The sequence below is a fragment of the Zingiber officinale genome, chromosome 8B (genome assembly GCF_018446385.1).
Source record: "Zingiber officinale cultivar Zhangliang chromosome 8B, Zo_v1.1, whole genome shotgun sequence".
Taxonomy (NCBI): domain Eukaryota; kingdom Viridiplantae; phylum Streptophyta; class Magnoliopsida; order Zingiberales; family Zingiberaceae; genus Zingiber; species Zingiber officinale.
Window position 1 is genome coordinate 49114541 of NC_056001.1, and position 14873 is coordinate 49129413.

Here is a 14873-nt window from a genome sequence, read left to right on the forward strand (position 1 = left end):
CACCCAAGCTTCACCACACCAAGATCCTCATGTGTGTTTCACCAAGTCCTACATGACTCAATCACACATATCAAACCAATATGAAAGTCTAACTTATTGGGCAATATCCCCTGAGTCAAGGTTGACCAGGTTGACTAAGCTTGAGTTGGCTCAAGCTTGAGTCTTGATGTTTGGGTTTCGATGTTTGACAATACATGGAGATTGCAGATACAATCATCCGATTGGAGAGATTATTGATACAATTTCCTTCTGGTAAAAAAATGACCAATTTGATGCGAAGAAGAGTCAAGTAGATCAAGGGTTGACTAGATACTTGACTGGGAAAGTACTAACTGAAGGTTAGGCAGTTGAAAAATCCTGGTGAGTGAAGCTAGGTGAAAGACCTAGTGAGTGAAGCTAGGCGGTGAAAGTCCCAGTGAGTGAAGTCGGATAGTAAGAAAGTCTTAATGAGTGAAGTCAGGCAGATGGAAAGACCTAGTGAGTGAAGCTAGGTAGATGGAAAGTCCTGATGAGTGAAGGCAGGCAGATGGAAAGCCCTAGTGAGTGAAACTAGGTAGAAGGAAAGACCTGGTGAGTGAAGCCAGACACATGGAAATCCAAGTGGGCCAAGGTTGACCAGACACCTAGTGTTTGGAAAGCCCAATTTGGTTAAAGGATTGACCGGATACTTGGTACGAGGAAATCCAGATGGGTCAAGGTTGACCGAACATCTGGCGGAAGTCCAAGTGGGGCATAGGATTGACCGAACAGTTGGTGAAGAAGTCCCAGCAGGTCAAGGTTGACCGGATGCTAGGCATGAGGAGTTCCAATAGGTCACGGTTGACTGAATGTTGGAATTGGGAACCTTAGACTTGAGGTAAACAAGTCCAAGGGAGGCCAATCGATTGAATTGTAGTCCAATCGATCGATTGGCTATGTGCATGATCGAAGGCTGGCCCAATCGATCGACCGATCAATTGGGAAGCGAAATTGCGCACACAGAAGCTTATCCAATCGATCAATCGATCGATCGATCGACCGATCGATTGGCAGCTGGTTTTCTTGCGCGATCGCCAGGAAGCTTGAATTGATCGGTTGATCAATTCAAGCCTTCATCCAGAGAGCACAGTGACACTTTGAATCGATCGATCGATTCAAGCCTCCCCAATCAATCAGCCGATCTATTAGGATTCGACCATTGCACAGGATGTAGGCGATGGATAGCTGCGATGGCTAGGATGTGACGTGGCAATTGATTGGGATGAAGCTCAATCGATTGGGAGTCGCAGGAGCACACAGTATATAGTCATTGCAAGCATTTTTCTCAGTAGCTTTCATGCGCGATTCTTCCTGATTCTTCACACGATTTCTCCACTGCTCACAGCCAATTCTTGAAGGCTCTTGGGGACAAGTGCTGGTGCACTTTCAAAGTTTCAGAGGCAACAACAAGCAATAAGTAAGCAAGAAGAGAGGATTTTTCATTTGTATTCATTGTATTTTCTTCTTGTATTGAGTTGTTGTATGTGTGAGTGTTGTACAAGTTTTCTCCACCTCCAGTAGTTACCGAGAAGGAGTGTTTTTGATAGTGGAGAGCGTGTCGTGTGTGGATCCTTGGATTAGTCACCTCTCCTTGAGGTGGATATCAAGTAAATCCTTTGTGTTAGCATTGGAGAGTGCTTCTAGTTTTATTCCGCTGCAAATCATCACGAAGCAAGCCAATGATGAGCGCACGATGAGCTATTTACCCCCCCCCCCCCTCTAGCTACAAATCGACCCTAACATAACTTAAATTCTTTGACACACACATCAAAACCATGATCGTACCGATCAATCCTAGGTCGATTGCACCAACAGTTTGTCTTTCCAACCTTAAATGGATGGCCAATTCACATGAAGAGGGCCTCCTACGAGCTTGTATTTTAGGTTTTGAGATAGTTGAGAGGACCACCCATATTTTAGTAGAGTATGAGTAGTCATGTAACTATTTTAAAGAGTAATATTTTAGATGAAGAAGGTGAATGTTAATTACTTGGTTGATAATGCATTTAAAAAGGGATGCAGAAATGGTGAAGATGATTAGAAAAAGGTTGTTGACAGTTCAAAGTAGCCAGAAAAGCTATGCAAGTAAAAGATGTATAGAACTAGAGTTCTCCAAGGGGATCATGCATTTCTTCATGTATCTCCTATTAAGGGCGTAAAAGATTTGGTGTTAAGGATAAGTTAACACCTAGATTTATTAGACCCTTTTATATTCTTGTATGGGTAGACCCAGTGGCTTATAAGCTTGCTCTACTATGTCCACTAGCTTTATGTATCAATGTTTAAGAGATGTGTTTTTTGATCCATCTCATATGTTAGAAAGTTTGATGGAACCTTTCATCTAGATTCTACTTAAGAGGAACATCCACTCCGTATTTTGGAGCACAAAGAGCACCAACTTTGAAAGAAGAGGGTGTAATTCGTGAAAGTATCATGATAACATCATTCTGATCAGGAGACTATCTGGGGGCATAAGGAAGACATGCAAAAATAATTCCCTCATCTCGTTTCTTCAAATAACAATTAAATTTGGAGGACCATCATTATGATTAGGAGACTATCTGGAAGTATGATGAAGACATGTGAAAACAATTTCCTCATCTCGTTTCTTCAAATAACTATTGAATTTGGAGGACCATCATTCTGATTAGGAGACTATCTAGGGGAATGAGGAATACATGTGAAAATAATTTCCTCATCTCATTTCTTTAAATAATAATTAAATTTAGGGGACCAAATTTCTTTTTAGGAGGATAGGATATTATATCTCTAAATAAATAAGGGTGCGGTTGAAATTAAAAAAATAGACCTTTTTGTAACCGTACAATTAAATGTAAATCCATAATTTTTCCCCCTTCTCATCAATAACTTCTTCCCAAAAAGTAGGCCCTTTTATTTAATCCATAAACCCTAACTTTCTCATAAAACCCTAAGCTCATTCATGACACCATAGATTTTCCTTGTGACACCACCATTTTACACCACTGCTGGCGACGTTGCCACCATCACACATCATCGTCGCTACCACTACTATATGTCATTGTCGCTATGCTATCACTGCATTCCACTACTGTGTCGTCGTCGCCACTTTGTGTGTTGTCGCTTCACACTATTGTCGCCCCATGACATCACTGTCGTATGATGGTGTCAATTCATGAGGTTGTCATTGTCATTGATACCACCACCTTGTTCGTCCCTCTCCCTATATTATGTCTTTCACCCAAAGGAAGATGGATGATAATGCAATGGTGAAGAGGGTCAGGAGCTCCAACCTCAACAATTCATGGTGGATAGGCAAAAACAAAATCATGAATACAACACCATCAAAATGAGCACCCATACTCTACATCTCCTGTGCTTAGGAAGAAGTGATTTAATAACAAGGCATGGAGGATTGGAGGTACAGTTCTAAAGGAAAATATAGAGGAATAGGACTCCCAATGGTGGTGTCGATTGAGAACTTACTCAATGTGATTTCATGCACATGATGAATGGCTTGAGGTCTGATTGTGCATCTCTTAAAGCTGAGAAATTGAGTAAATTACCCCTTTTAAGGTTGAGTAGGAGGGAAGTAAATGTTCCTATCATGATAATTGTTATATGATACAAACTTATAATTAATATAGAATTTCATTCACCTATTGCATAGGTAGTTGTTAGAGTAACCTCGAGATATAGGAGTCAACTTGTACAAATATGGACTTTTACTTCGAGGTGGAGTTCTTCTTTCTTGTCTTGCTTCATTTATCCTGTGAATGATTTAATTTATGAAAGTAATTAAATGTTATAGGAAATAAAATTAATTCTACTCTTATCCTTGATCGTATTTCTTGATTATCCCTTATCATGTTTGATGTGCATAGATTCTATATGTTTTTAGGCATTATTTGATACACATGTACTTACATTTAATGAGTATAATCTATGTTTATTGCATCCTATTTCATTATATATCTTCCTTCCATTTTATATGTTTGAAGATCTACTTTTTACTTGTTTTTATTGACAGGACGCAAATTAGAACAAAAATGGATAAAGAATTCATGGCACAACTTCATACAAAAATTAACATGGGTAGGTCATGCTTTGTGGTATGGTTATGCCCCTCCCACAATAGTGCAAACAGCCCCTCCATGCTTATATGCCAAGTCATGCCCCCCTACAGAGATACCCACGGCAGCGCCGTGCCTACTAAGCACGGTCGTGACCTTGTTCTAGAGAGTGTCACGGCAAGGTCGTGCTAAGAGGTACGGTCGTGCCTCCCACTCATAGAAAGTGACACGGCCCGGGAGTGCCTCACAGGCACGGCGGGGTCGTCCCCATTCACCGTCTGTATGGCCCGATCATGCCATATGGCATGACCATGCGGGCTAAGGGCAAGGGGTTGTGCCCCTGCCTATAAAAGGAGACTTTCTCCCCTTTTCACTTATCCTTGGTTTGGAGTCCCATCTCCCTCCTTTGGGAAGGATTTCCCCTTCTAAGGGAAACCCTAGAGCCTTTATCTTCATCGATCCGCACCATCTGTCCACTTTCGGAGCAAGGGAATGCCACCAAACACACCGGGCTTCAAGGATAGGTACTCTCTTCTCTGTATTTTCATATATTGAGTTCTAGTTTGCTACTTTCTTCGTCCTTTGGTTATATTCTCCTGTAATGGAGTAGATTCTTCGGTTCTTTGGAAATAGGGAGTAATTATGATGTGTTGTTGATGCATAAACTATGTATTTACTTATTTTCTTATTAAATAAAATGTTTATAGCTTGTTCTATGTGTGTTGAGCCAAGTTATGTGTTTGACAAAATATGTATGTGGTGAATTTATGTAGATATAAGGGATTTGTCTCTATGTTAAGGTTGACTGAACTTGATAATCAGGAGATCTTTAGTGACAGAGGATACTCATTTAATCGGGTATACTATACCCTTAGTGACAAAAGACATCACTATTACCCCACTTTCTAGAGGCCTTGATATATTAACTAATCCTTTTCTAAAGAGGCTATTAGAGTTTTAAGAGTTTTTCCCAAATTAATGTTAGGAAGTAACTTATGTAATCTAGCGATTGTTTAACTGGGGACCCTGTGATAGAGGATATCCCTTTAATCAGAATTTTTAGGTTATCTTTTCTACTTAATATCAATAATCTACCTTGAGGAAGTATATTAGATAACTCTAGAGATTGTACAAGGCCCTAGAGCATCCCTTTAATTGACTTTTTAGAGTTACTTTTTTACTTAATGTCATTAGAACTGGTGTTAACTCTGCAGTGGGACCTATGTGGGGTTGTGCTAGACTTTAGTTAGAATCACTAATGAGTGTAAGCATGGAGTTAGGTATATGAATAATTCATAGGGATATTAACTAGTATCATAGTAAAACTGAAATCCTAAAATCATTCCTCCAATCAACTCTTTCCCTTGATCTCTCTCTCTCTCTCTCTCTCTTGTTCTCTTTATTCTCTCTTTCCTTCGCACTCTCTCTCAACCTTAGTTCTCAAGCTTGTAACCAATCTTCCAATTGTCTAGATAATTCACTGCACAAAACCAACTGCTTAATCAACATTTCTTATGGATAGATATCTATTTATTACTTGACGCATAGTCGTACACTTGTGGCTTCACAATAAGTTTCTAGTGTCATTGCCAGGGATTATTTTCAATTAATATTAGTTGATTATCATATGAGTAACTCTAGACACTTTTTTTATGTTTAATGTTGCATTTTCTTACTTGTTTTTCATTATGCATTTTTTTCTTATCTTTAATTCTATATTTTATTTTTCTTATAATTTTTTTTTAAGATACCATGAGCATTAACATGAGAGATAGACATTTAAAAGAATTCTTCACACCCATTTTTGCAAAATTTAGATCACCTATTGTGGTACTTAATGTTAGAGTGTATACTAAAAGCCTAGCTTTTGGTATAAATATTTATCTAGAAATAAGAATCACATTGGTCAAATGTCTACATTTATGATAGATGTAGTTGCTCAATTAATTTATATTGTAGATAACATGGTGTGTGGTGTCACACACAGAAGATCATGTTATCGGTTCCTTATAAATTATAAACAGTAGCTCACGACCAAGATGGAAAGGAACAAACCATTGGAAGGTCGTAGTGTAATTAGGTATTAGTTTATCTTAACTATATAATTACAATAGTACACTTAGAGTGTATTGAGTAGGACCATTTGAGGTCGTTTCTTTTATACTGACTTTATAAAGAAACAAAGACCTCAGTTATTATGGAAGTGTGTGCTCTTAATCCTAATATAATAACAAGCACATATATTTGATATTTATTTCTTTAATTTATCAATGGGTGAGATTTAGTTCGATGAATCAATAAACCCGATAAGTTGGGAAATGATATCACTTATAGTGTGTGTTGTTGATTATAGAAGGAAACTGTGTCCTAGAGATACTAGGTTGATAATGTCCTCAAGAGGAGCTCATAAGGATTGTCATGTTAAATCCTGCAGGTGGACTTAGTCCGACATGATGATAAGGTTGAGTGGTACTACTCTTGGACTAAGATATTAATTAAATGAGTTGTCAGTAACTCACTTAATTAGTGGACATTCGATATCTTAAACACAGGGAGACTAACACACTCATAATAAGAAGGAGCCCAAAAATGTAATTTGGGATTGGTGCGGTAGTTCAATAATAGTTCTCTAGTGGAATGAATTATTATTGATAAAATTAAGTTGTGTGTTCGGGGCGAACACGGGATGCTTAATTTTATCGGGAGACCAAAACCAATTCCTCCTCTTGGTCCCTATCGTAGCCTCTTATTTATAGAGTACTATACCCACCTTCTATACCCACCAATAGGGGGCCGGCCAAGCTAGCTTGGGAACCAAGCTAGGGCCGGCCTAGGTATAAGATTGGGTGGCCGGCCCTAGCTTGAACCCAAGCTAGTGGGGGCCGGCCAAATTAAATTAAAAAAGAAATTTAATTTTAATTTTTATTATGTGGAAGATATAATTTATTAAAGAGATTTAAAATTAAAATATCTCTCTTGTAAAAGATCTACAATAGATTAAAGAAAGAGATTAGATCTCTTTCCTTATTTGTAGATTGGTAAGATATTTTATTTTCTCTTTAAAAATTATTCACATGTTGTAAAATTAAAATTATGGAAATTTCTTTTTATCAACCATGAAGAGATTTTTGAAGAGAAATTTTAATTTTAAAATTTCCGGAAACAAATTAGGAAGTTTTAATTGTTGATTGAAACTTGTCCAATTTGTTCTTCATGATGTGGCCGGCCACTTGAATTTAATTGGGAAAATTTTATTTTATTTTTCTCAATTAAATCATGTCAAGGAAATTAAGGAAATTTTATTGTAATTAAATTTACTAATTTGCCTAGGCCAAGGAATATAAAAGAAGGGGTGAGGGTGCCTTCACAAGACACAACCTCTATTTTATTTCTCTCCCTCTTTTGTTCCTTGGTGTGGCCGGCCATCCTTTCCCTCTCTTCTTCTTGTGGTGGCTGAACCCCTCTCTTTCCTTGGAGCTCTTGTGGTGGCCGGATACTACTTGGAAAAGAAGAAGAAGAAGGAGAGGAAGCGAGCATCTCTTGGAGCTTGGTTAGTGTTTTGATTTTCTTCCTTGGTGAAGCTTTTTCCTTTGTGGCCGAACCTAGCTAGGAGGAGAAGAAGGTGGTTGGTGGTTTCTCATCTCGGAAGATCGTTGCCCACACAACGTCCGAGGTTAGAAGAGGAATACGGTAGAAGATCAAGAGGTCTTTCTAAAAGGTATAACTAGTAATTTTTCTTTCCACATCATACTAGTTATTTTTGGAAATAATACCAAATACAAGGCTTACGATTCTAGAATTTCGAATATGTTTTTCGATATTGTGTTCTTTTGTTTTTTTTCTTTTCCTTGTGATTTGATTGTTCTTTTCGGTTAACCTAAAGTTATTTTAGGAAATTAAATATTAGCTTTCTATAAAAGGTTTTGTCTAGTCGGTGGTGGTTGCTCCCATATCCAAGAAGGCCATGTGCCTCGCCACGTCAGTACTGGGAACCGATTATGGAAATTAATATTTAATGGAATTAATAACTTAAGGTGATTTGGGTCGAACGTGTTAAGTTCCGCAGGAGACCCAAGTCAAAACCTAAAAGAACGAATAGATTAAGTTTTGGATCAAACGTGTTAAGTTCCGCAGGCGATCCAAAATTTAATTTAAAAGAACACATGGTAGCTAGGAAAAGGTTCAGACCTTTGTACAAATTTTTTGTACAGTGGAACCTCTAGGTTTTCCGAGTAGCAACCAACACTTAAGATAGAAGCTAATAACTTTTTATTGGTGCAATTAGCACTGATAGTCAAACTCAAGTTTTGAATCCAGGCACCTGGATGGGGCTGAACCTAGCCACACGAGTATCTGAGTTGGCACGAGTATCTGAGTTGGCATGCTCAGGTTGGCTAGCACACATTAAGGTCCAGGTGCCCGGACCAGTCTAGGTGCCCAGAGTTGGATCAACTTTCACAGGTAAAGCTTCGGCGAGGTGCAACCACGTAGCAGTCCAGGTGCCTGGGAGTGGTACAGGTGCCCAAAGGTGGATAATTCAATGACAATGTAGGATCGGATAAGCCTTAGTTCAGTTTCTCAAGGTGGTCCAGGAGCCCAGAAAGGGCTATAACAGAAGCTTTGACCAACAACACCATAATAATAATTGCTCCAACTTTTGTAATCACGAGCTGCTCTAAGAAGCTCTCCACAACACAGAAAAGATGCTTCGACAACCAACACTCAAACTATTACTCTAGTTGTTGTCAGTATATTTTGCTTATTTATTTTGTACTTAAAATTTGTATAATTATTTGAGTTTATAGTGATTATCCAACGAAAACACTCACCGAGTGTGAGCTTTGGATTAGGAGTCGTTGAAGGCTCTGAACCAAATAAAACTAACTTGTGTTAGACCTTGATTTTCTCTTTCTACTTTCTGCTACATTCTCTCAAGTTTTCAAAAAATATGAAAAATCTATTCACGCTATTCACCCCCTTGCACTTTATGATTCTTGACTTTCAACTTGACTCAGATTTGATTATCATGATACAAAGTCACAAATTTAGAGGAGAAATTTCAGAAAACCCTTATATTCACCTGGAGACATTCTAGAGTATTGCAATATGGGAAACTATGAAGGAGTCTCTACAGTGTTGGTACAATTTGTATTAATAATCTAACTTAACATGATTTTCGACGCATACTATTCACCCTCCCCTCTAACATCTTTTCGATCCAACATGCAGATGTTATTTGATTGTTAGTATTCCCTTTTAGTATCAAAGATAAAGTAAGAACTTGGTTCTACTCTCATCCTCAACAAAGCATAACAAGCTGGGATCAATTGGAACAACTATTTCTGAATCACTCCCCCTAGTAGAACAACATATATGTGAAATAGAATCCAAGGATTTGCTCAAGAAGATGGGGAAACAATATATGAAGCATGAGATATATTTAAGGGTTATTTGAGATAGTGTCCTCATCATGGCTCAGATAAATGGTTGATAGTGCACAGATTTTATATTGGAATTACATTTCGAGTAAGACGTTTTTGGATTCAGCCATAGGAGATTCTTTGATGAACAAAAGTTTGGATGAAGCATACAAATTAATTGATCAAGTATCACTGAACCTCTAAGAATTGGCAACTGAGAATGTGATGACATCTTCCTTGAAAATTCCAAAAGTGCAAGCCATGAATGCAAGTGTGCCTATTAAACAAGATGCAGTGCAACCACCCAAAAGCTTTGAAAATCACGAGTCACAGAATGAGAGGTTCAAACAATCAAAGGCTAAGTTAGAAAACTTGAATTCAAAATGGTTCAAACAATACCTCCCTCCTACCCAATCAAAGTCTAGTGAACATTGTAATGTTTTAAAGCTGAGAAGTGGCTGGAATTCCAATAAATTCAAGAAAAAGATAGGTATAAATTTAAAGAGATTACAAAAGAGAATTAAAAATTTTAACCCTCATCACTCCAATAGAGATCTATAGGCCATTAGTACCATTCTCTCAACGGCTAATACAGTCAAATCTAGACAAGCAATTTGGACCTCTGCCACAAGCTCAAAAGAGTTTAGGGAAAAGAAAGACCAATTCCTCCCAAGACCTCCACCAATACCTTTTCCACAAAGGTAAATTCAGTTGAAGATATTGATGTGGTGGATAAAAGTGTAGGGACATGGGCTATGGAAGAAATGTCCTAAGAATCACTTCCTTTGATTGCACAACCATTTGATACTCTGAAAGTTAAAAGAATTGAATTGGTTGGTGATAGATGTGTAGGGACTTATGTAGTGGAAGAAAAGCCCCAAGAATCACCACTTTCAGAGGCACCACCACCTGAGTAAGTGCTAGAGCTGCTACAAGACCACGAAGAAGTCGCATCCACTTGTTTAGAACTTTTAAATACCTTTCATCAATACAAGATTAGTATTTATTGTGAACTTTTAGAAAATTTCATAGAGGTATCTATAATTGATATTGTTGATTGCGATTCAATTTTTGATGCATGCTTAGTTCAACTTAATATGGTTCTGATTCTATCTTAAATCACATACTTGTGGGAGGTAAGTTTTTCCTGTGGATGTGTAGATTCTTATAAGGCCATGAATTGGAACCTTAATCTAAACCATCTTTTACCTCCGGAAAGAACTCACAAGGAGATGAAGATGGAGAGAGTGGTGCTATATTATATTATTTTTATGATGACAACTCTCTCCATAATAAAATGGGTGATTGAAAGAAAAGTCTGGAAGTTTCTCACTCCGGCTAGAGTGAGATTTTGAAAAGCTCAAAAAATGATCGAGCTAATGACTTAAAACAAGTGCTTCTTGAAATGCAACACAAGTTCTTTCTTATTTTTATTTAAGTTATAGTTTCTTTCCTTTATTTATAACCTAATCCTTCTACTTAATTTTTCTTGTATAATTTATTTTTGAAGGACTAAGAGATGTGGAGGAATATAAATATCAGATAGAGCAGTATCTTCAAAACATAAATGTCTCAACTCTTTGGAGCTCATCACTTGGTAACTTTTCTAACTTTAAAACCCTTCTAAATATTACATTTCTAGTTTTCATTAGAACAATAAAAACTTTAAGTCTAGGGGATGTGTATATGTTGAGTTTAGTTTAGTTTTTGTCATATTTATTTTTTCTTAATAAAATTTTTCTAGTTGCATCATACATCAAGTCATGATTATTTATTCCTTAATGAAAAAAATACTAACACGCTTATTCTAGATTTCATGTGGTTCTTTTTGTGACTTATAGTGCTAGTATGTTTAGTAATATATCTTTTTCTATCCATGATAGCATGTATGAGCAATGTTTTTTTTGTAAGAGTTTAAGTATTGATCTTGTTTTAGGATCTCTTTACACTTTGCTTAGTTTTAATGGTATATAACTCTATAAATAGTTATAATTCATAAATAGTTAATGGTATGAAAATCAACATAGGAAGGTCATGCCCTGAGGCACAATCATGCCCTTCCCACAGCAGTGCACATGGCCTGACAATGCCAATAGGCAAGGCCATGCTCCTCCTACAGAGATAGCCACGGTAGGGCTATGCCTATCAAGCACGGTCATACCCTTGTTCTAGAGAGTGGCACGGCAGGGTTGTGTCTCCCACTCACAGAAAGGGGCACGACCTGGTCGTGCCTCACAGGCACGGTTGTGTCATCCCCATTCACTGTCTGCATGGATCGGCCATGTCATATGACATAGTCGTGCGGGCTAAGGGCAAGTGGTCGTACCCCCTGCCATGCCTATAAAAGGGGATTTTCTCCCCTTTTCACTTATTCTTGGTTTGGGGCTTCTCCCCCTTCCTTTGGGAAGGGTTTTACCTTCTAGTGGAAACCCTAGAGCCTGTATCTTTGCTGATCTGCACCATCTGTCCACTTCAGAAGCAAGGGAACACCTTCAAATACACTAGGCATCAAGGATAAGTACTCTCTTCTTTGTATTTTCATATATTGAACTGTAGTTTACTATTTTCTTCGTCCTTAAATTGTATTCTCTTGTAATGGAGTAGATTCTCAATTCTTAAGATGTAAGGAGTAATTATATTGTGTTGTTGATGCATGAAGTATGTATTTTCTTATTTCTTTATTCAATGAAGCATTTATGACTTGTTCTATGTATGTTGAGCCTTATATGTGTTTGACAAAATATGTATGTGGTGAATGCATATAGATGTGTGATATGCGTAGATTATGTACACTTTTATGCATATCTACTTTTATTTCATTAGTATAATCTATGTTTATTGGACCCTATTTCATTATTATGTCATATTTCCACTTTTTTTATTCAGAGATCTACTCTTTGCTTTTTTTGATTGATAGGACGCTATTTGGAGTGAAAATAGAACAAAAATACACACGAGAGCAACTCCAGAAGAAGGCAAGCTCAAGCCGTGTGGTTTCACACGGTCGTGCCCTCCCCCCTCCTCCTCCTCCTCCTCCACTAGAGACTATGTGAAACTATATGGCCATGTCAATCTCCCATGGCAAGGCAGAACACGGTTGTGCCAGTCTTCTAGAGCCAAGAAAGACCACGACCGTGTGAACCCACATGGTCGTGTCTATTTTCCATAGAAGAAGAAGACTTTGGCCTTGTGAAATCCACATAGCAATGCCATGATAGCACATGGTCGTGTGGATTCACACGGCCATATCACAACCCAAGCAAGGGTCGTGTCACGACCCAAGAAAGGGTCATGTCTAGAGCTATAAAAGGGGTAATTTTTCTCCCCTTTTTCATGCATCTTAGGTTTGGGACTTCGTCCCTCTCCTTGGGGAAGGGTTCTCCGCTTAGGGGGAAATCCTAGAGAGGTCATCTTCATCATCTTTGATGATCCGTCCACCTTCGGAGCAAGGGAGCGCTTCTAAGGACTCTACATTTCAAAGATAAGCATCTCTTCTCTCTATCTCCATATATTGAGTTGTAGTTTGCTTCTTTCTTCGTCTATAAATTGTAATCCCATGTAATAGAGTATATCTCTAGATCTAGGATGTAGAAAGTAACTATGATGTGATGTGATATATGAACTATGTATGTAGACATTTTCTTGTACTATGAAGTATTTATATCATGTTCTATGTATATTATGTCTTGTATATGTTTGATGAAATGTGTGTGAAGTCAATTCATGTAGGGTTTTGATCATCATGTAGAGGAAGAGCTTTGGATTGTAAGATCATGAGACCTTGTGATAGAAGGTATCCCTTACTTTCCATGGTATTCCGTTGAAACGAAGATCAATGCTCTACTAGGGGTTTTATTTAGAGTTTTAGGAGTTTTCTCCCAAATTAATGTTAGGAAATGATTTATATAATCTAGGAACGTATGATCGGGGGGTCGTAGTGATAGAAATTCCCTCTTAACCAGACTTTCTAGTTATCTCTTCTACTTAATTGCATTAATATACCATTAGGAAGTGACTATATAATCTAAGAACGTATGATTGGGGGTCCTAGTAACAGGGATTCCCTCTTAACCAGACTTCCTAGGTACCTCTCTACTTATTGGCATTAAAGCTTGGGTAGACACTCTCTAGTGCAACCTACACGAGAGTTATGCTAGGCTTTAGTTAGAATCCCTACACGAGTGTAAGTATGGAGTTAGGTAGATGAACAATGCATAGGGATATTAACTAGCATTATTACGAAATTGAAATCCTATCATCTATCATCCATCCCCAAATCCAACTTCATCTTCTTCTTTCTTCTTTCTTCTTTCTTCTTTCTTCTTTCTTCTTTCTTCTCTCTCTCTTCTCTCTTAACCTTTAGTTCCCAAACCTTTTAATCAGCAATTCTAACGTCTAGATAATTCATCGTATGAAGTCAACAGTCCCTGTGGGTTTGACAATCTTTTATATTACTGACGACGTAGCCTTGCACTTACTGTTTCATAGCAATGTGAGGGATTTGCTCAATGTTAAGATTTACTGGACTAGATAACAGGAGGATCCTTAATAATAGATGATGCTCATTCAACAGGACATATTGTGCCCTTAGTGATAAAGGGCATCGATATTACCCCACTTTCTAGAAGCCTTGATATAGCGACCAATTCTTTCATAGAGAGGCTAATTAGAGTTTTAGGAGTTTTCCCAAATTAATGCTAGGAAGTGACTTGTATAATCTAGCGATTATACGACCAAGGGTCATGTGACAAAGGGTATCCCTTTTACAGGACTTTCTAGGTTATCTCTTCTACTTAATATCATTAATCTACCATTAGGAAGTATATTAGATAACATTAGCGATTGTATGATCAGGGGCCCTAGGGTATTTCCTTAATCAGACTTTCTAGAGTTACTTTTTTACATTTGCGGTGCGACCTGTGCGAGGTTGTGCGAGACTTTAATTAGAATCACTATATGAGTATAAGCATGGAGTTAGGTAAATAAATAATTCATAGTGCCATTAAGCATCATAGTGAAATTGAAATTATAAAATAATTCTCCCAACCAACTCTTCTCCCTTGATCTCTCTCTCTCTCATTCTCTTTGCCCTCTCTCTCTCTATCTCTCTCTCTCTCTCTCAACCTTAGTTCTCAAGCTTGCAACCAACCTTGCGAAACTAACTTGTGTTTAATCAACAGTCCCTGTATATCAATATCTTTTTCTTACTTAATGATGAAGTTGTACACTTGCGGCTTCACATCAATGTTGCTTACCCTTTTATTCTTAAATCCTATTTTGTCTATTCTTATGTGAGATCTATAATAAATTAGAGTATCTAATTAATTATGCAACTACTGAATTAAGAAACTAATTATATCAATAATTCAACTCTGTGTTGTAG

General features: G+C 37.7%; 1 non-coding gene across 1 annotated transcript; it reads right to left on the bottom strand.

Annotated features, from left to right (window-relative positions):
• Window positions 1-9443: 9443 nt before the first annotated feature.
• Window positions 9444-9547, bottom strand: LOC122018248. Its single transcript, XR_006121676.1, has one exon. It is a non-coding gene; the product is annotated as a small nucleolar RNA R71 (small nucleolar RNA).
• Window positions 9548-14873: the final 5326 nt, after the last annotated feature.